This window comes from Thalassophryne amazonica, chromosome 2 (genome assembly GCF_902500255.1).
Source record: "Thalassophryne amazonica chromosome 2, fThaAma1.1, whole genome shotgun sequence".
Lineage (NCBI taxonomy): Eukaryota > Metazoa > Chordata > Actinopteri > Batrachoidiformes > Batrachoididae > Thalassophryne > Thalassophryne amazonica.
The window spans coordinates 131222332-131242558 of NC_047104.1; the positions used below are offsets into that span (position 1 = coordinate 131222332).

The window sequence follows — 20227 nt, forward strand, 5'->3', positions numbered from 1 at the left end:
CAAAGCCATTTAAAGGGACAATGCTAAAATACGAAATGGGCGTCATGGGGCGAAATGTGGACTGATAATCACGAAGTGGGGGTAACATGTAAAGAAATGGGGCAGAGTGAACCAGACTGTCTCCAAATAATTACTTTTAATTGTTTAGTTTTTGTTTATGTGAGACGCGCTCAGTACAGGTAGGAGGGGCAGCTGCGCCATCTGGCGTTCGAGAGATGAAACTTCAATTAATGGGTCAGTCTGCTCCATTTCATTAAGTTTTACCCCCATTTCGATATTATCAGTCCCCATTTCGTCACATTTAGCAAAAAAAAAAGAAAAGAAAAACGTAACTGAATCATATGTGGAGTCAGTCTGCTGCATTTCTTTACGTTTAACCCCCGTTTCGTTATTATCAGTCTCAATTTAGCTTAAATTTAAATAATTAAATAAAAGTAATTAATTGGATCATATTTGGAGTCAGTTTGGGCCAATCTACCCAATTTCGTTACTTTTTTTTACCCCCATTTCGTGATTATTAGACTCCATTTCGTATTTTAGTATAGCCAAATTAGAGATATCAATCGTGACTCACCTTTCCGCTGGTTAAAGGTGCTAAATGGGACTCTTCTTGTGGGCAAGAAACGAATTACGGTCCGTTACCGACGGCTCTCTCTCCTCCGGGCCGCAGGTCCGACTGATGAATCTCTCTCTCCGGTTCCTAATGTCCAGGTGTTCGCTTGCTTCTGTCTGCTGGAGCATGTTTGAAGCCCACTTGCCGTAGAAAATCACTAACAAAAACAAACTCTCGTACTGCGAGAAAACATGGTGACGACACGTCATTTGCTAACTCTCCTCACCACCGAAACTATCCTGGTAGCTCATTTTACAAGTGAAAACTCTCCATTTCTGTTGAAATTTGCTACTCTCCACCACGTGAAAACGTGCGCAGCGCAATTTAACTCGCAAGAAAATGGTGCTGCTGTTGCCATGACAATGACATCACGCCACCTTCCTCAGCTCGTGTCACCTTAAGGATCTACGTAACTTTCCTTGAGGAATTGGGAATTAGCTTAAATGTAGAGTGACAGAGGTTGGAAACTATATGCGAAATGGGGACTGATAATCACTAAATGGGGGTTAAATGTAACGAAATAGAGCAGAGTGAACCAGACGGACTCCAAAAATGGCTTTTGACTTTTTTCTTTTTTGAGATGCGCTCAGTTCATGTAGTAGGGGCGGGTGCGCCATCTGGCGTTCAAGAGATGAAACGTAAGTCAATGGGTAAGTCTGCTCCATTTTGTTACGTTTTACCCCCATTTCGTTAAAATCAGTCCCCATTTCGCTAAAAAAAAAAGAAAAGAAATACAAGTACTTAATTGAATCATATTTAGCCGGTCTGCTCCGTGTCAGCCTGATCCCGTCACATCTCAGAAGCTAAGCAGAGCAGGATGTGGTTAGTACTTGGATGGGAGCCCTCTTTGGAACACCAGCAGCTGGTGTTTCTCCAGGTAAACTGAGGCACTTCTGATTTAAAGCTCTCTTTTTCAGGGAGCTACAGCATCCAAAGTTGTCTTCAATGAGGATGTAAACTATTGACGAGATACTCTAGCTCACTACAGAGTTTAGATAGCTACTCTGCACTGTGTTGGTATATGGCATTAGAGAACATAAAGAAGGAATCATATCCTTAAACCTAGTTACAGCGCTTTCTGAAAGACTTCTAGTGTAATGAAACTTATTCCCCACTGCTGGGTAGTCCATCAGAGTAAATGTAAATGTTATCAAGAAATGATCAGACAGAAGGGAGTTTTCAGGGAATACTGTTAAGTCTTCAATTTCCATACCAAGTCAGAACAAGATCTAAGATATGATTAAAGTGGTGGGTGGACTCATTTACATTTTGAGCAAAGCCAGTTGAGTCTAATAATAGATTAAATGCAGTGTTGAGGCTGTCATTCTCAGCATCTGTGTGGATGTTAAAATCGCCCACTATAATTATCTTATCTGAGCTACGCACTAAGTCAGACAAAAGGTCTGAAAATTCACAGAGAAACTCACAGTAATGACCAGGTGGACGATAGATAATAACAAATAAAACTGGTTTTTGGGACTTCCAATTTGGATGGACAAGACTAAGAGTCAAGCTTTCAAATGAATTAAAGCTCTGTCTGGGTTTTTGATTAATTAATAAGCTGGAATGGAAGATTGCTGCTAATCCTCCGCCTCGGCCCGTGCTACGAGCATACTGGCAGTTAGTGTGACTCGGGGGTGTTGACTCATTTAAACTAACATATTCATCCTGCTGTAACCAGGTTTCTGTAAGGCAGAATAAATCAATATGTTGATCAATTATTATATCATTTACTAACAGGGACTTAGAAGAGAGAGACCTAATGTTTAATAGCCCACATTTAACTGTTTTAGTCTGTGGTGCAGTTGAAGGTGCTATATTTTTTTCTTTTTGAATTTTTATGCTTAAATAGATTTTACTGGTTATTGGTCTGGCAGCAGGCACCGTCTCTACAGGGATGGGGTAATGAGGGGATGGCAGGGGGAGAGAAGCTGCAGAGAGGTGTGTAAGACTACACAACTCTGCTTCCTGGTCCCAACCCTGGATAGTCACGGTTTGGAAGGTTTAATAAAATTGACCAGATTTCTAGAGATGAGAGCTGCTCCATCCAAAGTGGGATGGATGCCGTCTCTCCTAACAAGACCAGGTTTTCCCCAGAAGCTTTGCCAATTATCTATGAAGCCCACCTCATTTTTTGGACACCACTCAGCCAGCCAGCAATTCAGGGAGAACATGCGCTAAACATGTCACTCCCGGTCCGATTGGGGAGGGGCCCAGAGAAAACTACAGAGTCCGACATTGTTTTTGCAAAGTTACACACCGATTCAATGTTAATTTTAGTGACCTCCGATTGGCGTAACCGGGTGTCATTACTGCCAACGTGAATTACAGTCTTACCAAATTTATGCTTAGCCTTAGCCAGCAGTTTCAAATTTACTTCAATGTCGCCTGCTCTGGCCCCCGGAAGACATTTGATTATGGTTGCTGGTGTCGCTAACTTCACATTTCTCAAAACAGAGTCACCAATAACCAGAGTTTGATCCTCGATGGGTGTGTCTCCGAGTGGGGAAAAACGATTAGAAATGTGAATGGGTTGGCGGTGTACACGGGGCTTCTGTTTAGGGCTACGCTTCCTCCTCACAATCACCCAGTCGGCCTGCTTTCCCGGCTGCTCGGGATCTGCCAGGGGGTAACTAACGGCGGCTAAGCTACCTTGGTCCGCACCGACTACAGGGGCCTGGCTAGCTGTAGAATTTTCCACGGTGCGGAGCCGAGTCTCCAATTCGCCCAGCCTGGCCTCCAAAGCTACGAATAAGCTACACTTATTACAAGTACCATTACTGCTAAAGGAGGCCGAGGAATAACTAAACATTCATTTCACACCCAGAGCAGAAAAGTGCGGGAGAGACAGGAGAAGCTGCCATGCTAAATCGGCTAAGAGCTAGTAGCTGCGCTAAGCTATCGGATTCCTAAAAACACACAAAGTGAATAATGTGTAAATAATTTAGAGGTGATTCAGCAGAGGGAGTGCTTTAGTTAAGGCACACGAAGATTACACTGTGAAACAAATCGTTATCTATTTAACTAGATCAATCTAACTGCGCAGATTAAACAGCTAACAGATACTGCAAAACACCGCTGTGCTCCGGAACAGGAAGTGATACAATACCGCAGTGAGAGCCAACCACCAGTAGAGGCCTATGCAGTAATATATGCATAAGTGCAGTTATTGCTTGGGACAGACCTGTTCCTTTGAACAGTGACCTGACCACACTGTTCTGCACATGGTCAACTTGCATTCAGTAGAATCATGTCAGACAAGTATCTGCTGTGGTACAAGGAGTAGTAACATCTCTGCACCACTGTTTGACTTAGTGTGTATGACGTTTGTTACAGGACTGGGTTCAGATCCCTCTGTGGTCTCTAAACTGCTAATGTGTAATTTCTGTTTTAGGATGAAGAGGAGGATGTTTACAAGAGAGATTTCAGCGCACCAACTTTGGAGGATCATTTCAACAAAACCATCTTACCCAAAGTCATGCAGGTCTGTATTACCCATTAAAGCTGTGTTGGTGTGTAGGTCTAATAATTTTAATTTAGACTTCTTTTTTTTTTTTAACCCATCATAAGTGACTTTTTGTGCTTGTTGCACTTTATGGAAGCTTCAGCTGATGAGACCCCCTCTCCATTCAGTCTCTCTGCCACATCCAGTGTGGGTGTGTCTTCTGTTACATATGCCACCTAAGTCTAAAATGGTGTGTTTCAGGGCTAAATTTTGCTTTTGGTAGGGATGATTCTACATGCACTGACTAACCCAACCCCAACTATACCTACCTATGAAAGGAAGATCTGACCTGCAACAAAAAAACCTCAAAGAATGTGACTCCTTAAGACAGGGGTGCCCAAGTTCAGTCCTCGAGCTCTACCTTCCTGACACTCTTAGTTGTCTCCCTGCTCCAACACACCTGAATCCAATGAAAGACTCATTAAAAGCCTGCTAATGAGTCTTTCATTGGATTCAGGTGTGTTGGTGCAGGGAGACAACTAGAGTGTCAGGAAGGTAGATCTTGAGGACCGAACTTGGGCACCCCTGCCTTAAGACATAGGCGTCAGACTGATTCCAGAAAAGGCCAAGAGGGTCCAGGTTTTCTTTGTAACCACCCACTCCACCAGGTGATTTCACTGATTAACATCACTTTGAGCAGATGAGATCATTTTTTGAAGGCAGCCTCAAGCAGCTAGTCAAGGTGCTGCACTTCCGTGTTCACCTTAGTTATAGCTGGCTCAGGTTGCCGCTTGGCATGGATGAACAGGAAATGGGATACACTGATGTGAAGTGTAGGAGGAGTTCCCAGAGTCGTGGTGCATTCAGGTATGCATGGAAAAATGGCTAGTGTTTGCAATCCTGACCGATGAGAGTAGGGGATTTTGCAAGTATTTCTGAACGCTCTACCCGCTTGAACACAGCCTGGTCGTCGGTCTTACCATTCTGCATTCTGTGCGCTAGGTGCGTCATTATCACATAATCAGTGGCTAGATGATGTCCAATCGACATTTATATTCTATATATTCACTCTCACTCACTCACTGTCATGCATATTTGGAAATGACCTGGAATGTTAGAGATACTTGAGCTATTTTTGACTTGACTTCTTGTGGTTTTTCTCTCAAAAGGTTAAAAACTTTGGTCGCTCTGGACGTACCAAATACACTCACTTGGTGGACCAGGACACAACGTCCTTTGACTCTGCTTGGGCCCAGGAGAGTGCTCAGAACACCAAGTTCTTCACACAGAAGGCAGCAGGAGTGAGGGATGTTTTTGACCGACCCACAGTGAAGAAGAGGAAAACATGAAGTAAACAAAAAAATGACTGTTTAACAACTCCCAACAAACCTCTTCTATCAGTCCCTGATGAAAACAGACAGCTGTGGAAGCGCTGATTTGTATTTACTAAAATCTTTGTTTATGCTTGTAATGGTTATTTTGTTGTAAAATTGTAATTTTTAAACACCCTGTAAAAGTGCAGCTCTCAAGTAAATGGATGGACAAAACATGCAGTATTTCTCCATGAAATTCCACAGAGTACAACATGTTATATTCAGCATATCTGAAAGCAAAAAAGTTAATTGAGTGCAGCACACTGTGACCACAGACATTCTTAACTGCTTATGAAATGGCATCGTGTTGATTTGCACTTTGACCAAAAACAAAGATACACCTGTTGAATGTTATGGCAGTCTGATTGCAACTTCAGGACTGTGGTACTTATTACATCATACAGGTGCATTTTTCTGCTGGCAGAGCAAAATTACGACACTCCTGGTACGATGTTTTGTTGGGGGAGGTATCATCTTATGTTGTAAACTGAATGTGCAGCTGAAGTGGCTCCAGTGCTGATATGCTACTCAAATTAATTAACAGAGACACATAATTAACTGCCACCAGCAACAGAAATACAGTTCTAAAATTGCCTTTGTAAGCCTCTCCGTGCACACAGGCTCATAATTACAGGTCTCTGTTTTTCTTTTTTTTTTTCTATTGCTCTCCCTGAGCGAGTAACAGGTTTTAACTATTCCTTTTTAAAACCGTGTTAACTCAACTAGTAATTTGCATCACTTTTACCAAAATTGGAGCCACTTTAACTTTTGACCCCTGTAGAAAATGAAACTGACCGTTGTCACCATTCTTGCTGTTTTTATCCCGTAACTCCATAGAATTCAGTCACAGATAGTCCAAACTATACTTTTTTGGAATCTGTATGATCAGGCAAATAATGTGGAATATTTTTCAATATGATTGGAGCATCTTTTAATTTTGACCTCTGTAATTCTTCAATTGACCCCTACCTGATTACCGATTGAAAATTCAAGTGGCCAATCGGTTTTTTCAAGAGAGGATTGTCTGAGGAGTATTTCTGCCGAATTTGTCACCATTTGCAGGATTCCCCTCTAAAGATTCTCTTATCTGCTGCACTGCTTGTGTTGGTGTTGGGTTTGCAGGGCAGACTGTGGCGCAGCAGTGTGCTGTAGCCACCATCATTTTTATTTCTACACATTTAGGGAACAATTTAGATTCGGGGTCACTCGCCGTTGGTGGGTTCGCAGGGCAGGCTGTGGTGCAGCAGTGTGCCACCTGCCATTGTTTTAATGCAACACTTTATTTTTGCTTGCTTAGGGGGGTGCACAAACCAAGGGAGATGAATTATAATAACAAGGGTAGGTCTGTTATTAGGGTCAGTGTGGCATGTGGGGTCGGCTCCGAGTAGCTGGAGATGTCTTTGACACTGGTATGGGGTGTGGGGTGTTTGTCCTGTCCTGCTGTGGTCTCATGGACCTACTGTAGGGCTTGTGGGGCCCAGGGTGCTGCAGCCTGGTGTGGAGGTGGGTGTTGCAGTGGGGTGCTTATGATGAGTGCTGCTGGAGAATGGGGGCTGTGGTCTCGATGGGGTTGCTGTCCTGTTCTTGCTTGAGTGTTTGCTTGCGGGCTTGGGGATCCGACGTGCTAGCTCTCATCCTCCCTGCTATTCGCTCCTCCCTTGGGGGGGGGGAGGGGGGGGTCATGGCCTGTGTGGTGCTGGGGCGCCCTGTGTGCTTTCTATTGTGTGCAGGGTTGTTTTGTGTGACTGCGTGGGGCAGCGTGTTGTGGCACTGCCTGGGCTGTTCCCCTGGTGGTTTGTCACGTAGCTCTGGTGGCCCTGGGGGATGCCCTTCCTGGTCCCTGGGCCCTTCTGCTGTCCTGGTTCTCTTTGCTACGCCTGGGGCTCTGCATCTTGGACCTTTTTCCATCAAGGTGCATGAAATCACCCGTGTGGCTCCTGGGCTGCCGGAGTGGTCCATGTCATATGGTAAGGTTCTGCACTTTTGTCTTGGCGCAACATAGTGCAGATTTAGAGAAATATTTTTTGAGCCTACTGGTCAGGACCAGTAGCACCAATTTTGTTCCGATAATTTCTATCATGCTACGTTTTTCTGAGGCTTGCCTCAGCATAGCATTAATTATCAAATGACTTATTATTGAAACATCACAACATACACATCAAACACACTATTAATACTAGACTGCAATTTCTTGAACACCACAATGAGATCAAAGATTTGGAAAACCAAAGCAAACTCAAAAATCTGTTCAGACTCTGTCTGTGCTTGGAAATTATGTAATGGATTAGTCAGGTGGCGCAGACGATCTACAGGGAATCCTGAATCAGGACTTGTCTAATGACTGGGTCAGAATTTTGTCAACAAAAAAACAAAACACCTGCCTTAAAATAGACCTGCATTGAAATAAATGCAGTCAGATCTTTGGACCAAAAACTGACATATTTACACATAAGATCCTTCTGAATGTAGTAAAGTAAATCTGCAAGCCCAGATCTGTCATTCAACAGAGAAATCTTAGTTTAAAAATGACAAATTTACAGCTAAAATTTAGCCCTCCGTAAAACTGTCATCACATCCGGGACGCTGCCGAGACGTCAGAAAGACACTATCCCAGCATGCATTGCGCGCTCCAACTGTAATTTGTGGATTTACGTCAGTTTGCATCTCTTACAAAAGCACCTTTTTATTGTCTTATAGAGGGTTTTCATGTGACGGTCACATCATTTTGTGTCCTGTGGCCATTCTGGATTACAACGCGGTGGCCGCTGTGATTACACTTCGTGCATTTGGCGAACAACTGCATAAGTTTCAACGTCGGAGTGAAGAAGCCTCACGGCACCTTGGCGCTGTGAGAGATCCGCCGCTAACAGAAATCCACTGCTCCCAGAATTTTACTTTATTTTATTCGGCAATAAAATTATATAACAATACATAAAAATACACAATAACACAAGAACGCTTCCAATACGAATGCTTATTTACATTGTGGTCCTCGAGCACCGAGCTGCTGATCCGCAAGCTGCCCTTATAACGCCTGGTGAAAGAAATCGCTCAGGACTTCAAGACCGACCTCCGCTGTCTTGCGGTACGTTTGGTGAGTATACATTTCTTTTATTGTTGCTTGAAAATGATTTTTGGGGACTTTTTCCATACGCCCATTTGATTGAGTGGTGTCGCGTTGAAAATGTACTGTCTTTAGCCTCCGGTGTTACCGTTGCGGGGTACGGATGCAGGACCTGCAAAGAATTCAAGTCATTAAAAAGATATAAACCTCTCTCAGCGGCCACGGAGCTCTGCGGCTCCGATTACCGAGGACCGTGCGGCGCTGCGGATTTTGCCGCAAGAGGTGTTACTGGCCGCTCCGCATCAAACAGAAGGAGAAGAACGTCGCCCGCTGTCGATGTCGCCGCTGATCTGAGCATGCAGAGCTGTATCTCGCATTCATTGCAGCTTACTTTTGGATGTTGAAATCAGATGTGTATAACAGTAACATTACTAACAGATAAAATCAGTTTCAATGCAGGATCAGACTGAAGGCTTTTTTTTTTTTTTTTTTGATCAGACTGAAGGCGCAAGCGCGTTGTCTTCTCCCCGACGTCATGGAAATGACGCGGATGTACAAACTGTTTTCACGGAGAGCTAAATTTTAGCTGCAAATTTGTCATTTTTAAACGAAGATTCTCCGCTGAATTACAAATTTGGGCTTACAGATTTACTTTACTGCATTAAGGGTCTTATAAATACATATCAGCTATTTCTTTCTGAGACCTGACCACATTTATTTCAACACAGGTCTACTTTAAATAAACAGCAGACATTAAAATAATACATTTCGTTGACTCACTTTTTTTTCTAAGTCCCCGGCAGAGTGGTTCCTTAAAATCCTAAAGCCTGATTTATGCTTCTGCTCCTCTGTAACTCCTGTGCCACGCAATGACGACATGTGTGGCAGTTTTAAAGTTCTCAGTTTCTACAGTTAACATCTAACTTCATGTTGTAAAGTTGGTCATATTTGCAGATTTTACTGCCGAACATTTGATCCATGATTGAAATTAAATCAGCAGGTGCACTACAAAAACTTTTACAATATGATGGGAGAGGAGTGAAAACGTAAAAGTCACAGCAGCCTTTTACTGGGTCTGATTTAGGAGGGACTTCAGCCCGAGGGGAAGGTTTGCAGACTGGCAGAGGGCAAATGTGTCACTGGCTACGAAATTATTATTTTATTTTTATATAGTGTAAAGCTCAGCATCCTACATGGAAGAAAAAATTGAGATGCTCTTCTCTCTACTCAGAGACTTTCATCTTGGAAGAGATGACCACAGTGTCACAATTCCCATCTTAATGTGAAAGTGGATGTCAAAGAAACACTGCTTGAGATGTCTTTTCAGTGTTTAATGAAATATACTGTTATACAAATACACTATTATGCCCACAGAAAGACCATATATCGATGTAAAATAAAGAGCTCATTAAAGTGGCACCTTAAAGTATGAAAAACAGAGAGAGTGTGACAAAGGAAAGAAGAGCAGGGATCAGTTAAGAGATAATAGCTTATTTTGTACTTGCATATGCTGAGACAAAAGGCTGCATGGACGTTGGTGCTCTGAGGAAGACAGAAAGCAGAGCTGAGGTCAGATATGATCGATTCATCTGATACTGTCTTCTAGAATTAAAATAAGAGCCATTTAGTAAACTCACAATAAAAGAAAAAACACACACAAACGCCACACCAGGAAACTTCGAAAGTTCACTCTAAATATGCTCTGAGGGGAGAGAAAGAGAGGCCAGGTGGGTCAAGAGAACAGTGAGAATGAAACCGTTTCTAAAAATTTACATTGACCGTATTAGCGTCTTTTGATACAATAATAGATGGTTGCATTCATTACAGTCACTGTAAAAGTCGCCGGCTTTATGACCATTCAAGTGGATGTGGGCAACAACACACAACAATACAGAGTATAGTAAACTTACAAATGTGAAGAATGCCTGTGAAGTCCACACCAATGAAAGGTATGTCCCTGGAACATCTCTGGGGGACATGTCATTGGCTTCGCCCAATGTCCTTCAAAGAAAATCAACAAATGGGCTGTTGCAGTCGATAAAAATTATTTATAATATACATTTTCTTAAATTATGATGGCAGCTGGCCCAAAAATGGGCATCAGCCTACCAGGCATTGCCCGGTAAGCTAGATGGCCTGTCCATGTGTGGTTTTGGGTGTTCACAAGGGGATCAAGCCTCTGGTGTCCTATAATAGGTTATGGGTGCTCACTAAATAAATAACACTGTTGCTGTCACTGCTTGTTTATGTGTGGCTGTTTGTCCTGGTATGATATGTCGTTGGGGTTCCGCCTCTTCATTGTCTCACATATTTTATCACCATCACCTCATCTCACCACTTGTCTTTTGTTGTCTGTCTTCATGTTGTTTTGGTGGTCAGCCCTTCCTGACAGAAATTATCTGTTAGCTTTAAGTAAAACCTTATAGGCTTATCAGGAAGGGCAGGTGAAGGTCACCCATGCACACCACGTTCACTCACACACGGAATAACTCTGTTGTGTCTGATTTGCAGACGTTCATGCTAACGCGTCACCAGTAAAACTTTTATTTGCGACTGTATAACAGCATGAACGTCCACAAATCATCAGACACAAGGGGGTTATTCCCATTCTAATTCAATTCCATTGTTTGCACGGTTTATATTTTTCTGTAGGTATATTCAGTTGCAGAGGCAGCGTCGCTCCAACGGTGGTCAGAGCGTGGAGTAATATACCATCACTATATATGCAGATGGTGAAAAAAAAAAGGTCTCCTGTTTGATTTCCACTAAAGGAGTAAAGCCCGCGATAAGAGGAGGCCATGAAAAGTCAAACGGGATGGTTGTGGACAGTTGACTGAGTTTCACGCTGCAGGCACCGCCATCTTTGCTTTGGCAGGACTATTTCTTTCACTTTTACAACTTTGTCCTTTAAAACAAATTTAACAATCAATATGTCTTGGCGGGGAGGAGGGGGGCACAAAATGACTCATGGGATTGTTTTGGCCATGAAGAATCCATTTGATGTATCCTTTGTTCTGCGATGAAAAGAAGGGTGTGAATGTCAGCCGCTTCACAAGCAGCATCTGAAACAGGACAGCATAATCATTCATGATGTAAACGGTCAACAAACACAGACTTCAAAGTGTGCAGCCACTGAATTGGGACTTGAGCAGCAACACCATTCTACAAAATCAAAATGGATGTTTTTAAGCAGTTCTGTGGAATCTTTTAGGGACCATCGTGCAACACAGAATTGCTCCTGTAATTCTACTCTTATTCACAGCTGGAGTTAACATGAAAATGAACATTGTTATATCATAAAATTTGTGTCGAAAAACCAGGCATTGAAAAAAACAGAATAAAAAAGTCAAGAGCACATTTTTGGATCTAGTGCAGGGGTGGCGGCCAGGTAAGTGGTTATACCTGCATCACACTAGAGGCTGAATGAGCCCCAATGCTGTCAGAATGAAAATTTGACCTACATTCCTGAACAGTCGAGGTGTATTCCAAAACCTCCACCTGCATGGAGTGCATTCCAAACAGTCGGGCCCATTCCTGGAGCCAGCCCGAATGTTTAGCTCATGTTCAAAACATTCGAGGTGCAGTTGAAGTGGAAATTTTTCGAACGGCAGTCGAAGTGAATTCTGAGTATGGTCTGACTGCATTCTAAGTATCCCGACAACATCCCATCAGCATTTCAAACATTCTGATCGCGTTTGAGGGGAGATCGAAATAAGTCTGGCACATCAAATCCTGCCAGCATGTCCCGAATGTGCCATGGATGAGTCAGACTGCACCTCCAGTTAGAGCCCTGCATTGGGACTGGTTGCCGCAATGGAGATCTTGTGGAAATGGGTGGTTCAAACCTCACTGCGGGCGGGTAAAAGAAATACAGTGAGTCACAGTCATACCCTCATCACACATAGCCGGAATCACGCAGAGTGGCGCTGGACTTATGAATTGGCACACATCCGAAAGGTATCGGATTTCAGTTCCAAAATGTTCTGACAGCCATCTGTGGAGGTTGACACAGTTGGTCAAAATCGGCCGGCAGCCCCGTGTATGATGCACATGTTCAAAACTCTCTGGGCGCCATCGAGATAGGACACCTATCCAACAGTGGTCCATGTGTTGAGGACCATCTAACCGCAATTTACATATTCCGATGGTGGAAAAAACAGGATCCAAAACAATTTGAGCACGTGTGATGGAACCTCGAGATGGATCTTGCACCGCAAAACCTGCCAGTATGGTCTGCACGTTCATGTATCATAATGTCCACCCCCCCGAGAAGTATAAGTAGGGCTGCAGCTATCAATTATTTTAGTAATCAAATATTCTATCGATTATTCTGGTGATTAATCGAGTAATTGGATAAAAAGTACTTTTACGTTTTTAACAACATCAACAGGGCAACAGGGTACAGGGCTATCCGGTCCCTGTACGACCGCAGCAGGAACTTGGTTCGCATTGCCAGTAGTAAGTCAAACCTGTTTCCAGTGCACGTTGGCCTCCGCCAGGGGTGCCCTTTGTCACTGGTTCTGTTCATTATTTTTATGGACAGAATTTCTAGGCGCAGCCAGGGTGTAGAGGGGGTCTGGTTTGGGAACCACAGAATCTCGTCTCTGCTGTTTGCGGACGATGTGGTTCTGTTGGCTTCGTCAAATCAGGACCTTCAGCATGCACTGGGGCGGTTTGCAGCCGAGTGTGAGGCATCCGGGATGAAAATCAGCACCTCCAAATCCGAGGCCATGGTTCTCGACCAGAAAAGGTGCTTTGCCCTCTTCAGGTCGGTGGAGTGTCCTTGCCTCAAGTGGAGGAATTTAAGTATCTTGGGGTCTTGTTCACAAGTGAGGGACGGATGGAGCGTGAGATCGACAGACGGATCGGTGCAGCATCTGCTTTGATGCGGTCGCTGTATCGGACCGTCGTGGTGAAGAGAGACCTGAGTAGAGGGGCAAAGCTCTCGATTTACCGATCGATCTACGTTCCGATCCTCACCTATGGTCATGAGATTTGGCTCATGACCGAAAGAACAAGATCGCGAGTACAAGCGGTCGAGATGAGTTTCCTCTGTAGGGTGGCTGGGCGCTCCCTTAGAGATAGGGTGAGGAGTTCGGAGTCGAGCCGCTGCTCCTCCACGTCAAAAGGAGTCAGTTGAGGTGGCTCGGGCATCTTTTCCGGATGCCCCCTGGACACCTCGCTGGAGAGGTGTTCTGGGCACGTCCCATTGGGAGGAGGCCCCAGGGAAGACCCAGGACACGCTGGAGGGACTACATCTCTCGGCTGGCTTGGGAATGCCTTGGGGTTCCCCCGGAGGAGCTGGGGGAGGTGTGTGTGGATCGGGAGGTCTGGGCAGCTTTGCTTGAGCTGCTGCCCCCGCGACCTGACTCCGGATAAAGCGGAAGAAAATGGATGGATGGATGGAACAACATCAACAGTCCAGAGCTCTCCCTAAGCAATGGCACAATGTTGCTGTGTCATCACGGAGATTGTCAAATTTAGTGTATCCCTTTCTGTTTTCCTGGGTAATTATTTACTTTTTCACATCTTTACAAGTTTTGGATCTTTCCTGATGTCAGGAGCTCAGCCAAAGTCAGGCCATAGTCTTGACATTTTGCTGAAATGGTGATGGGATGTGGCTTTCTGTTTTTTGTTTTCCCCAACTTGTAAAATTTAACCATTTTGTTTTTTTGTTTTTTTAAGGTTAGTGAACTTGGGTCCCTGCATGATTTTTTTTTTTTATCCCTCTTTCTCTGCGATTCAGCAGATGCATTTCAGCTAGAGGTTGAACATGATGCAAGCCTCGCAGTCCTACGAGAACCCTATTGTAATTGTGTTTATTATTACTATTGTTATTCACACTTTTGAAATCCAAATTTCGGCCCTTTCCCATGCTCAAAAACTCACCAAACTTTTCAAAGTCTTTTGGCCGGATCCGAAATTCAATATTTTGGGGACTGCGCACATGGTCGCAGCAAAATGGCGCCCTCTACGAATTTTCAAAAATCCCCCCTCTGCAATTTTTTTTTTTTTTTTTGTCGTAGCCTCACGAAATTCGGTACACATATTTATCATGCTGGGATGAACAAAAAAAGTCGCTTAACGTCGTGGTGAAATGTCGACAGGAACTCGGCCTTTTTATTTTCAATTTTGATTTTGGTCATTTTTGGCCATTTCCAGTATTTACATTTGAACAAACCAAACCAAACCATCAAAACCCCTCCACATAGTTTTTTTTTTTTTTGAGTAGGGAGATGAAAATTGGTATTGCATAGACGTACAAAAAAATCTGTTGCACCGCTGGTCTACTCCATTTTGAATTTTCGTGTCATTTTGGCATTATTTCTACACGTATTTGAACGAACACCTCCTAAGGATTTTGTCCAATGCACTTCAAATTTCTTTCAGATCATCCAGAGACTATACTCATCAAAATGTATCAAAAGCTTTTCTCTACGTCGAAGGGTGTGGCCGCTATGGCGCCGCCATTTTTACCCCTCACCATAGAACATCAAGTCATAACTACTTCATTACTTCATGCTTTGCCTGATTGACTTGAAACTTCACATGTGTGATGAGGGTCGGCCGCTGAACACACCTGCCCCCTCTGTTTGTGCTCTGAGTGCTCTCAACTTCTCATAACTCCTTCATGCAATGACTGATTTGCTTGAAACTTGAACTGTGTGATAAGTGTCTGCCCCGTACGCACCTGACCCCTCTGTTTGTGCAATGAGCGCCCCCTAGTGGATGAAATATCAACTTGTCATAAGTCCGTCATGCAATGACTGCTTTGCTTGAAACTTGAACTGTGTGATGAGGGTTGGCCCCTGTACACACATGCCCACATCTGGTCACAAGGGGACACTCTGGCCCAGGGAGGCGGTGATACGGACACGAGGGCCCGTATATGACTGCTTGCAATCCTAGTTTTTAATTATTATTATTATTAGATTTGAGTTACCGTATTTGTGAAGTGTTGTGTGTTGCTCTAAAAAGCTAAAATTAAAAAGCGAAACAGTCACTGCATGTCTGAGCAAAACACAGAAGGAAGAGTGGATTTCTTCCAGAGACTGTCAGTGTGGCCGGGAACAGAGCTGAGGGCAGTGCTGAGCTGCTCACAGCGGGCAGAGAGCGACTACCCCACTCCCCACGTAGAGCGGAGATCAGGCAGCGGACGAAATGGTGTTTAAAAAAAAAACAAAAACACTGGCTCGCTTTAAATGCGCAGTAAGCTATTTCAGATGATCAGCATGGACCGTTTTTCTCCTAAAAGGCTTAATTTCACTCTGTGTGTCGCGTTTGAAGCTGTAGCTATTGTGCTACTTTGATTAGCGCTTACACGGCTTATGCATGCTCTAGTCTTCTTCTGTTTATTTTTCTGGGGACGTTACAGTGCCACACACAGGCCTGGCATATGTTACTACAACATTACACAAAGCTTCAAGGCACAGAATTTGCCTCAAACATTTTTTGTAATTGAATTATTCAACTAATCGTTTCAGCCCCAATGAGCCAATATACTCCAAGTTAATATCTATTTAAGGATCGATGCGAGTGTGTGATCCTAACAGGGAATTAGCTCAAATGGTAGAGCGCTCAGGAGCCGGGCCCAGTACCAGAGCTGCTGACGGCTCACTTGCACCTGGGGCCAACACCATTGTCCCGGGGTTGAGCAGGGTGAGCGGGTGCAGTGGTGCTGGCGCTGGGAGAGCTGCTGGAGCGATGGGCCGCACAGCTGAGGCACTCGCAGGTTGTCGGCCTGGTCTCAGTTTAGGAGCTTGTCCTGCTCTGTTTTGAGGCAGGACAAACTCATGTAGAGGCCCTGATGTGGAGGGAGCCTCCTCCAGCTTTTCTCTCGGACCAGGCAGCTGAGCCCCGGCCACAGCGATGCGGACCTCACGAGCAAGGCCTTGGATAAGGACATCTAACTCCAGAGTGTTCTCCCTCCGATTAAACCTGCAATGGTAAAATTGTCAACATTATAAATAACTGCATTTCATATCCATGTGAAATACATAAATGAATAACTCTTGTGCTCACCACTGAGTTAGCGTCCTCTGGTTGAGGGTGAAGAGCTGCAGAGATGTGGCCTCCATCAGGGAATGGCAGTTCAGCACCAGGTCTCGGATGTGGTGGTAGTCGTTCAGGACTTTCGTCCACCGAGGAAGGCGGACTCCGCCCTTCTTAGTTGGGGACTTGTGCAGTGCACACAGCTTAATGCACATGGCCTCAACTAAGCGGCTGGTGCTGGGCCACTGAGCCGGCCCCCCTGGATGACCAATCAGGCACCTCTTCACACTCTCCACTCCCGGAGTCACTCCTGTGTTCTTTGGAGCCTTGAAGCATCCGTGGACCAGCTTGGGCTGACGTCTGGGCTGATAGACGATTCTTCGCTTGTCCCCGTCAGGAAGAGCAGTCCACAGGCGGACGACCTCTGTGACCTGCTGCTCATCCAGGTAGAGCACCTCACGGAGGGACACCAGGTAATCAGCCAATTCCTGGACCTTATCCCAGCCCGGGACGCCATCAGGCCCAACAACAGGAGCCTGCAGGGAAGTATTCAAACACAATACACAGCATATCAAATCTCAGGGTGGAAGCAAACACACACTAATGATGAGCTGGCTGATGCGCCGCTCCTGGTGCAGACGACTCCTGATAGTGTTTCCTCACTACTTGCATCTGTGCACAGCCTTGGCCTTAGCCTTAATTTTTACTCTTTTATGTGTGTGTGTGATTACATTACATTAATAACTGTAATATTGTAATATATGTAATAATACACTCATATTTATAATAACTGTAATATAAAACACTCATAGTTATAACTGTAATATTAAACACTCAGTTATAACTGTAATATTAGACATATTTATAATAACTGTAATATTAGACATATTTATAACTAATATTAGACACTCATATTTATAATAACTGTAATATTAAACACTCATAGTTATAACTGTAATATTAAACACTCATATTTATAATAACTAATATTAAACACTCATATTTATAATAACTGTAATACTCATATGTAATACTCAACTGTAACACTCATATTTATAATTGTAATATAAAATACTCATATTTATAATAACTGTAATATTAGACGCTCATATATTAAGTAAAATCTGTAATATCAGATACTCAGATGTTAAGTAATAACTGTAATATGAGATACTCATATTTTAGAAAACTTGACAACTGAACAATCTTATTTTATTCTGTGTTTTACGTCAGGAATAAAGCGGGATTTAGCGCTGTCTTTGTTGTGGATCCGGTATTTATAATAGCAGCACAATAAAATAGACCTGGGCACATTAACGCGGGTAAAACACCCGCGATACAGGACATGCTCGTTGTGTAACACACATCTATCTGTTAAAATATCAAGAGTTGGACACTCACCGCTCTCTAAAATCCTCCAGACTGACTGGTGTTAACGCGATGACGACGGCTCCGCACTTTCCTCCCGGACTTTTACAACCTGGAGACGCAGAGTGATTGGTCAAAAGTAAGCCCACCGGCTCTGGTTGGTCGGCTGGGCTTACTTTCGAGAGGCGGCCGCCGATTGGCTGGTTGGGCTTACTTTGGGCTTACTTTGCCAGGAGACGCGCTGATTGGCCAACTGGGCTTACTTTGGCTCTACCATCAGGATGCATTAGGCGCAAAGCGAGAGGTAGCGGGATCGATGCCCGCATTCTCCAAGTACTTTTTTTGTTATTAATTTTACTGATATTCTTCATTTGTGACATGAACCACTTGCTGAAAGGGACGTGATGCATTGCAACTGCATAGCAATGCGGCCTCTATTTTGTAGTATGAGAACACAGCAAACTTCTCTGTGTTTTGAAGCAGTCCGAGAAGCTGTGTCGCAAGCTGTACAGCCAATTAAATATGAGCACAACGTAACAATGTCACCTGTTTTTATCATCTTTACACTTAAATTTATAACACCCTTTGACAATTTTGTGTTATAAATCAATATATATGGCTTAGTAAAGTAATACAGTGACACAGCAGCCACCAGCATTTTTTTTTCTTTGTCTTTTCCAGGCCTCCTGCACACTCCGCGATATTTTCAGTTCTTACGTGTCCTGCATGGTCTGCGCATCCTCTGCCTTTCAGTCCAGCTCGGAAGCAGCCAGTGAAAGCCTGATCATAAATGTGCTGTAATAATGGGGTTGTAAGTCAATAATGGTTGCAGTTCTGTGTGGTGCTTTACAGATCAACAAGGCCAAGCAAGTCAACTTGACACGTGCTTTCAGTGATAGACAAAAAAAAAAAAAAAAGACTAAAAATCAGTAGTAGTAAAACCCTGAGAAGTTTGCTGCTCCATAAGACACCTTTCCTCCTTATGAGAAGTATTGGGTGATTCTTAGACTACGGGCACTTATGTCCTTTGATCATATTGTATGAAAAACAGAAAAAAGGGAAAATTTCACACTTTTATAGTTATCTTTACAATGAAAGTGTGTTAAGAAATTTGTTCTAGTAGTCTATGATGACTTTTTCACCTTTTTTCAGCATCATTATATGCAAATATTGCCGTTTTGTGCTTGTCCCACACCCAGAATTTTGATCTTCAATGATAAAAATAAATAGTAAAGAAACGTTTTTTCTAATGTTTTAAAATATCAATAAAATATCACTAAAATAATCAAAACATAATTGGGGTATTCAATGTCATACAACTGTTGTGAATTTTTTTAAACAAAATGTAGTTGTCCCACACTATTGCCGTAATTTCCACCACAACACTGTAATGTCCCTAAACAGTTTGTATGAAAGATTGTTTGGGTAGTTTCTATGGAGATAAACAGTGACATCAGAGCACATGTATATAGCGCCAAATCACAACAAACAGTTGCCCCAAGGCGCTTTATATTGTAAGGCAATGGTGTGGTGGAAATTACATTTACAAGGCCAATAGTGCCCGTAGTTAAAGAATCACCCTATTATGAGTCAATGTACTCCAAGTTAATATTTTAAGGGTCGATGCAAGTCTCTGATGCTAACGGGCAATTAGCTCAAATGGTAGAGTGCTGCCTTCAACTTGACACATGCTTTCGGTGATAGCCCCCCCCCAAAAAAACACAAACAAAAAAACCCCAAAAATCAGTAGAGGTAAAACCCCAAGAAGTTTGCTGCTCCATAAGACACCTTTCCTCCTTATGAGAAGTATTATGAGTCAATATACACCAAGTTAATATCATTTTAAGTCTCGGATGCTAACAGGTAATTAGCTGAAATGGTAGAGCGCTTGCTTCAACTTGATACGTGCTTTCGGTGATGTCCCCCCCAAAAAACCTACTAAAAATCAGTAGCAGTAAAACCCTGAGAAATTTGCTATTCCATAATATACCTTTCCCCCTTATTAAGAAATATTATGATTAAATATACTCCAAGTTAATATAATTTTAAGGCTCAATTCGAGTCCCTGATGCTAACGGGGAATTAGCTCAAATGGTAGAGCGCTCGCTTAGCATGCGAGAGGTAGCGGGATCAATGCCCGCATTCTCCAAATACATTTTTTGTTTTAAATTAATTTTACTGATATTCATTCTTAGCTGTGATTTTATGATCCTCATACCACAAACGTTTGTGTTTTGTAGCAGTTCGAGTTATATCAGAGCGGCTGGGTCGCTGGCTGTAAAGCCAATTAAATGTGAGCACAAAGTAACTGTCACCTGTTTTTAATAAGGCAAAGGCCATCAGCCCAACCATTTGGCAGATAAGTCACACAC

At 43.3% G+C, this 20227-nt stretch overlaps 1 long non-coding RNA gene and 1 other non-coding gene across 2 annotated transcripts; both read left to right on the forward strand.

The window, feature by feature from the left end:
• Nucleotides 1–3947: 3947 nt before the first annotated feature.
• LOC117502981 lies at nucleotides 3948–5444 on the forward strand. Its single transcript, XR_004558446.1, has 2 exons — nucleotides 3948–4097; nucleotides 5228–5444. It is a non-coding gene; the product is annotated as an uncharacterized LOC117502981 (long non-coding RNA).
• A 14487-nt stretch (nucleotides 5445–19931) lies between these two features.
• Nucleotides 19932–20004, forward strand: trnaa-agc. Its single transcript has one exon. It is a non-coding gene; the product is annotated as a tRNA-Ala (tRNA).
• Nucleotides 20005–20227: the final 223 nt, after the last annotated feature.